Raw genomic sequence first — 8,575 nt, 5'->3', positions numbered from 1 at the left:
CAAGGTAGCGGATCTGTAGGGCAGTCAGTAGGTTTACGGTGAAGGGTAAAGGTGATTTGATGGGATCTGTTGGAATGGGATAATACTGATGGTGAATACTGATAGTTTATTCCGAAAAATTTGAAATCCGATCTTTCAAAATTGGTTTAGTAAGAGGCATTGCACAAAATCCTGACTGTTCGATATCTCACTTACTAAGCGTCAATCGGAGTGATAGTGTAGGAGTCTTTGTGATTTAAATCAGTCAGGATTTTGAACGATGACTGTCATTTCGACTGACAGTATAGGACTCCATTTATTAGGAGTGGGGAGTCGGCCAGACCTCTTGAATGCTACTTTATGTTGACGTTAATATGGATTTCCCTCATTAGTGTAATTATCTTAAAAACCATTCATGTAATCGCATATATAAAGAGAATTTAAGTTTTAGTAAATATTGCTTCCAGTAATTTGAGTTATTATAATAATAATCCATTAAGCTGTTGTTATAATGATAACTGCCTAGTGCTGTGGCGTCCGGTAATTCGTAAAGTGTACTCAAAATCTAGTGAATAATTCCCTAAGTTCCAAGTCTTTTATTTAAATATTTAAAAAAATAGCAAACATAAACGTAGAGTATATAAAATTGATCGTGTATTCACTATCACTGCTTCTATGAACAATTTAATGAAAAATTAGTTTGCTATGTCTTTCCAAATATAGGTTCTATGTTGGGAGTGGTCAAGAGGGTACCAATTCTCGCAATAATGTTAGAACTTGTTGTAAGTTTCATCGTCAATAGAAGAACAAGTTTCTTCTGGAATTCCTCAGCCTTTGTTGCTTATATTGTGTTCAATTGTTTCCGAAATGATACAATTCAATCGGTCCAACTATTCAGGATAATCAGTACATTATACTAACACAGATATAGACTAAAAATACGTTTTTTGACTTTGGTTACTGAAATGTACAGATGTGTTGAAAACAGCTCTAGGAAGATCTGCCTCGTCTACAATTATTACCTTAGTGGTTAAGAAAGTTTATAAAAAATATCCCTTATATTAAATAGAACATGTGATGATAAAACATTTGACCAAATTTAATAAATAAAAAAAAAATATATATACAACCAAAATCAAAAGAATAGCCGGACGATAGGAGCTGGAGAGTGATGGGAGACCAGGAAGAGAGCGAAGAGAGCGCTCTGGAAGGCATAGTGTCCACCTCTTCTACCGAGAGTCAATCAACGATGGTGACCTCTTTGGAAGTGTCACAGCAGAACGTTAATCCAACTCCTATCATGGCTACTGGGGTGAGCTTTAGCAACTTAGTAGCAATTATACATTATATATAATGCTAGTTAATAAGAGTTGGAACTGAAAACAGAGCTCTGATTATATTAAATAAGAGTAAATAAAGAATTAAGCAGTATTTATGCGGCCTCCAAGTGTGCTTAAAGTATAAACATTTATTTAACATTAATGTGCTAAATGTGACCGATAGCACATTCGACTTTAGCACGAAATGCTGTCTGTGAAACCTTGTGCTAAGTATATGACATAAAGAACCTCTGAGAAGATTATTATATGGTTTTCATCTCAAGTATTTATTAGTTTTGTTATGAATTTATTGATGGTATATTTTTTGCAGGAATAAAATATATATTGGTTATTCCCACCCCCAAGAAACCCTAAAATACGAATTTTTAAAATAACAAAAATAAAAAAAATGTCTATAATTTTAGCCCACCCTTATCAAATCTTTTTTTTTTTTTTTTCTAATACCACAAGAATAGCGTTAACTTAACAGGAGCCCACAATCTAGAACTTCAGGGCATAATAGTACAAGAGCTGGGGTAAAAAAAAAGTCAGTTATTTCACCTAAATTTTGGATTATTTTAATGAAAAATATGTATAATTAATAGTCGCAATTGATAAGTCTGTCAAGTATAGTGGTGGGAATTCAAAATGGCGGCAGTTTCAAAACATAAAAAGAAAATAATTTTTCATTCACAGCTCTATATCCTTAAAAATACCAACAAAACTAGAAAACCTAAGAGAACACCATTTATAGAAGAGTAAATGTATTAAAATATGAGCCATAATAGAGTTATTTACGTGCAATAGTTCCAGAGATATAGCTTTTTAAAAATTAATGTTCCATAAGAGATGTACTGAAAAAATCAGTAGTTAGTGAATTTATTTTGTGAAATATATATCTCTAAAAACATTCGACATAAAGATGTCTATTAGCACTCAAATTAAAGCTAGTTTAATGAACTATAAAGTTGTTCATGACGTTTATCTTCGTAGGAGTAGTAGTCTTCATAATATTCGACAAAATGTATTCATACAATTTTAATTTATAGCTGCTCGAAAAACATTTTTATTTATAAAAAAATATATCTCAAAAGCCATAAGACTTACAGATGTCTCTCTGCACTCAAATTAAAACCAGTTAAACGTACTATAAAGTAGTTTATATTGTTTATTTCCATAGGTGTTGTAATTTTTATGATAAATATCAACAAAATTTCATATGAAGAACTAGTGGTTAACAATTTGTAAATTTATTTTGTCAAATATCATAAAAACTACTGCCCCTAAGAAGATAGAGGTTATAAATTACTTTATAGTACATTTAACTGGCTCTAATTTGAATATTAATAGATATTTGTACGTTGGATGGTTGTTGAGATATAGATTTCTCAAAATAAATTCACTAACTACTAATTTTTACTTTTCATATGAATTGTTGCTTTTAAAAATCTATATCTCAGGCTCATAAATTCCAACAAATCCCATCAAATCGAACAGATCCGCTACGTTGGACTACATTTGGACAAGCGATTAACCTGGATCCTCACTCTAGACTGAAAAGACACGAAACTGCACGTCGATTTCGACTATTACAGCACTTACTGGACAAACGGACTAAACTTCCAACACATTACAAAATACTGATCTACATGACTGTAATAAGGCCAATCTGGACATATGGAGTTGAGCTTTGGGGCTCCACTAAACCTTCGAATTCCTCTCGTATTCAATCCTTACAATCCAAAATCCTCAATTCTCCTTACTTTGTCACAAATAAAATCATACATAAAGACCTAAATGTTCCCTATGTAACCGATCTAGCCCGAACCAGATATCACTCCTTCCATTATAAACTCTCTAACCACTCAAACCACCTAGTTTCTAATCTTGCATCCTCTTCCATTCCTGATAATCCTCCGAGGCGCCTGAAAAGAAGATGACCACGAGACCAGCTAATGTAAAATGTCATTAGAGTGCTACCAATGGGTAGTTTCTCTACACTCCTTTAACACTCCAATTTAACTTGGATCAGATTTACTAAATGTATTATAATGTACAGTTGTAAACAGCAATAAATAAATATTTAAAAAAATATATATATCTCAGGCTCTATTAAACGTAAATACCTCTATCATGGCTCATATTTCAGAAAATTTTATTTTGTTTAAATTTTGTCCTCTTAGGTTTTCTAGTTTTGTTGATAGTTTTAAGGATATATAGCTCTGAATGAAAAATGATTTTTTTTTAATGGTTTGCAACATCCGCCATTTTTTATTCCCACTACCTATACTTGGCAGACTCATCAATGTTGACTATAAATTATACATAGTTTTCATTCATTCATTCAAATTCATTATTGAAATTTGTACAATTTGCCCACCCTAGCAGATTTTTTTTATGGTTTGTGATAATTAAAAGTGAACTGAGGCTTTTCCAACATATTCTATAATGCCATTCTGAGTGACCATATCGTTCAGGTATTGATGGTGTTGGATTACTAATAAAATTTTTAAATCAAATTCGAACCATTCAAATAAAAAATTGAAATCAAATCATCCAAATTTTGAAATGGAGAGAGTACTGATAATGTGGGAGGGGGGAGAAGCTGCTTTATTCTTGCCCGAAAACACCAAAATTTTGGTCAAACAAGCTTTCTGTTTATCACCAATTCGAACAAGATTCTTATAGTTCGATATCTCGTGTAAAAATCATGCGAATTATCGTTTTAGAATGGATGGGAAGTGTACAAGTCACCTCTGGTAAGCTGGTAAGTTTTTAATTTTATTTTTCCAGTATTTTTTTTTAAGACTGCGATACATTTTAGAATGTATTGAGTGAATTTGGTATTAAACTGTTGGGGAATATATTTGCATAAAACAAATTAGAATCAATTACATATATCGCACTAGTATTTCTAAAGTGACACAACTCAAAAATCGGTGTTTTTGAGTTATGAATATGAAAGAAGTTGGTAAATATATCTTTATGAATCATCAAAACTGTATCAACCTAGCTTCAGAGCTTGTCCACCAGAGGGCACTTGTGTGCCTTAATGCTATTCACCCTCCTTAGGCAAGAGTGTCACATTGTCAGTTGTCTTGAATTTTGAGTTGTGTCACTTTAGAAATACTAGTGCGATATATGTATATATAGTTGACCGTAAAAATTTAAATATATGAAGATGATCAGGGTTGCAGTAATAAAAGAAGAACAAATAGTTTATAACTATTTTAATGTCCAACGTTTCGCCCCACTTTAGGTAGGTAGTTCTGATTTGTTCTTTGCTCATTTATTATCATTTAATATCATTATTATTATCTGAAAATATTGATTATACAGGGAATTTCAAAACAGATACAAGAAATTTAAACCAATACTATGCAGAGATATTAAGTAAGATTAATTTATGAATAATATAGGATAAATTGAATGTGGATAATTATAATTAGCCTTGATAGAAATTTTACTAATGAAAAGAGGAAAATTGACAAAAGTTTAGTTATAATAAATAATTTTAAATGCTTGAACGGAGTGGAGGAAGGTTACAAGCATTGTTGTGATAAAAGTTTAAGGAATAGTGTCTGATGATAAATGATTTTGATTTTAGTGAATATTGACTATTAGGTAATTAAACATATGTGGGATATACTTATTAACAAAAAATATCTTTTACCTAATGTTTTTAATGTTTCATAGAAAATGATGTTTTTGACCTGGGCAGAATAGCCTGCATGGTATTTAGAGTTTTTTAAATTGTATAATTTCAAAGTTGTATTAAGGTAAGATAAATTATAAATAATAATGTTAAGTATTTTGAAATGTTTTTAGGATCATACATGTAATAAAAGCTGTTTTTGTATGTAGATTGTCCCTGAAGATGGCCGGAGTGGCCGAAACGTTGGACTTATAAGAGAAATAAAAGGTTTTGAGACTATAATGGATAGAATTTAAATTATTATTTAAAAAACATTATTATTATTTTTATTTATATTTATTCTTTTAGACGTTTATTTAATCTCAACTTTCTTCTTCCTTTTTTTCTCCCGTATTGTTTTTGTTTTATGTACGTCTCCTGTACTTTTTTAACTGTATATTTTACGTATTTTTTAAAAATTTTTACTCTTGGCATTGTTACTTATTTTTTATTCTTATCTTTGTTTATTCAAGTTTATTTTATATTGATACTATTTTTTGTCTTCCTTCCTTTTATTTATATGTAATTTCTTATCACTTTATTTTTAAATAATATTTATCCTAGCTTAAATTACCTTATTGTATCTTATTGTGGTAATATTCTCAGTTTTGCTTGTAACTTTTTAGCCCAGATGAAGCCCTGCAAAGTGGGGCGAAACGTCGGACATTAAAATAGTTATAAACTATTTGTTCTTTTTTTGATCGGAACCCTGACCATCTTCTTATATTTAGAATCAATTACTTTAAAAGACTTAGTGGTTTTGATAGGAAGTCATTTTTTGAAAATCAAGTTCCCATCGGGTTTTAAATTTTACAACGTTTTTGGAGAACAAGATGTAAGCTTTAATGAGTGAATCGCCCAACAAAGTGAGATATTAGCCACGCCCATGGAGCTTGGATGGTTAATAAGAAAGTTCGTTAATTTAATTTAAACTGCAATATAAGTATCTATATATATATATATTTCTATGTTTCAGATGAGGATACGAGTGAGAGATCGCGACAGTTTGGGACCTGATTCTGTTATGACTGTGCCTGAGGAAGATTTGCCGCCCACTGGTTGATTTTTGAATAAAACAGATTTTATCTAAGACATTTTTAATATTATTCATGTATTTTCGCCCTACCCAACCTAATGGGAAATACGGTTGTTCGCAGCAGAGGGAAGCAACACATGCCTGCGCTACAACTTACTGCTACGAACATAACAATGAACATTATTTTTCAATATCATAACTATAGCTTGGTCTTCTCTCAGCCACCGTCCACTTCTGACCGGTGGCCTCGCTGGTCTATCTTCTGGTCTCCTTCCCAAGAAGGAGGTGGGGCTGATTAGCTCCTTCCGCACAAAGGCTCTGTAGTACAGTTACTTCTCCTTCATCATTAGGTGATAATCACTCTTCGACAGGACGTAGAGCCTAGTTTCCCTCATAATCTTAGCCTTCATCTCTGAAATCAGACAAAAAGGGTGTATGGGATCAATCCCATTTGCCCATACGCACCCCGCGCTGTGCTCTTTGAAGAGCTGGAAGAGCCAGGTAGTCCAAGAGGACTCATGTCGTTTGCAGGCGTAGAACTTCCTTAGACTAGGTCCTTGGATCGTCATCCACCGTCGGTTCCATTATTTTAGTGTCGTTTCTCGGAGGATTCCCTTCCTTTTACTTGAGGAATAGAATGACATTTCGAAGAAGACCTTTTGGGATATGGGATGATATTACCCTTTTAATGCCAGGTGGCAAAGGAAGGGCATAGTACATATGTGTACATATATTTTTTAGATAGCCTTGTATATATTGAATGAGTTTAAATGTGAGGAGAAATTAGGAGGTAGGAGAAAAAAAAGGGATGTGATTGGTCTTATCCAGGAGCTTTTGTGTAGATAATATATGAAGCTCAATATTCCAAAGAGGTAAAATGCTGTAGGTGAGAGGTTGGTCGGAAACTGGGTATGGACGTACCATCCATTCTTTTGCTTACACATGCAAAAAAACTCCTTTCTCGATGCAGCTATAGGTCAATTGAATACCATTACTAACAGTGCAAAAGAAGGGATAGGGCAATGCAGACTTTATTCTCAAACGACAAATAATTAATCTTGAAGTGTTGAAATAACTACTCCTGACGTCTATAGACCAAGAAGCTTGTTTTTTCACCTGAGCCAGGTTTTTGAGAAAACTATTCTTAATTATTTGGAAACCTCCACCTCAGAGGTAGAGCTAATCCCAACGGAGCAGACTGGCTTCCAAGTCGGCCTCTGTCCGGATTACCACTTGGTGAAGGATAGACGCACGGAAGCGTTCGATCATTCCTGCAGCATCACCCATTGAGGGTTCCAGTCGGTGAAGTGGTATCCGGTGAGGTCCCACTCAGTAGCGGAGTATCCCAGGGGTTTGTGCTATCTCCAATACTTTTCTCAGTGTGTACGGCTGAAAATGTTAGAACCAAGTATGGCAACACTACTGCAGCGGCTTATGCCGGCGATATAGCCACCTATAGTATTTCAATGAACACAGAGACAGATCAACGGTAGACAGAGAAGGCTTACGATATGGAAATAACCAAGAACCTGGAAGGGCTGAATATTACAGTTAAGGCTACCTTTATCCGTTTTCCTCATCATCAAATAAACCCCACGCACCCATAGGGATGGGACGTAACAAAAAACTACTTCAACGGCCAAGCGGCTACAACAGTTTCAGAGCGGTATAGAGGTATTGTGAGACATACTTCACATTTTTTTATTTATTTATTTAATGTAATTTACAACTGTACAAAATAGTACAACAAGTAAATATGTTGTATGTTTCATATACACTTGAAAATCTTGGGAAGGAATCACCTATTGGTGGTACTTCAAACATTAATTTAAATTAGAATGTCCCGTGGCCATCTTCTTTTCACACGCCTCGGAGGATTATCAGGGATTGTTAAGGATGAAAGATTAAGAATTAATGGGTTAGGATGGTTAAGGAGTTTGGAATGAAAAGACGCATATCTGTTTTGGGCCAGTCCGCAACGAATGGGATGTTATGTTCTTTGTGAATGAGTTTATTTGTAACGTAATAAGGAGCATCAAGGATTTGGATTGTAAGGATTGGATGCAAGAGGAATTTGATGGTTTGGTGGAGTCCCAGAGCTCAATTCCATATGTCCAAATTGGTCTGATTATCAAGTATTGTATACTAATTTTTACAATACAAGTAGAGTATACTAATTTTTTGTAGTGAATGGGAAGTTTAGTGCTTTTGTCAAGTAGGTGTTGTAGCAATCGGAATCGACGAGGAGTTTCTTGTCGTTTCTGTCTTGTATGAGGATTCCAAGTAAGTCTCTTGTCAAGATGGAGTCCTAAGTATCGAATCTGTTCAACAGGCGTTAGTGGAGTATTTAGAATGAATACTGTAGGACAGAAGGGGAGAGGTTTACGACGGACAGTCCATATGTTAAAATTGGTCTGATTATCGTAGTGTATACTAATTGTTTGTAGTGGATGCAAAGTTTAGAGCGTTTGTACTTCACATTACAAAGACGGGCCACACACATACTCCACTTGAACTAATGACTGTCAAAGAATGTATATCGTAGAG

General features: G+C 33.8%; 1 long non-coding RNA gene across 1 annotated transcript in view; it reads left to right on the top strand.

Annotated features, from left to right (window-relative positions):
* The window catches only part of LOC136795727 (uncharacterized), a 9,952-nt gene extending 3,870 nt beyond the window's left edge, over nt 1-6,082 (top strand). Inside the window, exons 2-3 of the long non-coding RNA XR_010843379.1 lie at nt 953-1,291; nt 5,969-6,082. This is a non-coding gene — a long non-coding RNA (uncharacterized lncRNA). The remainder of the gene's footprint in view (nt 1-952; nt 1,292-5,968) is intronic.
* Nucleotides 6,083-8,575: the final 2,493 nt, after the last annotated feature.

This window comes from Halyomorpha halys, unplaced genomic scaffold (assembly GCF_000696795.3).
Source record: "Halyomorpha halys isolate HHAL.00 unplaced genomic scaffold, Hhal_1.1 Scaffold446.1, whole genome shotgun sequence".
Taxonomy (NCBI): Eukaryota; Metazoa; Arthropoda; class Insecta; order Hemiptera; family Pentatomidae; genus Halyomorpha; species Halyomorpha halys.
The sequence above is the reverse complement of the archived record's forward strand: the minus strand, read 5'-3'. Positions and strand labels throughout refer to the sequence as shown.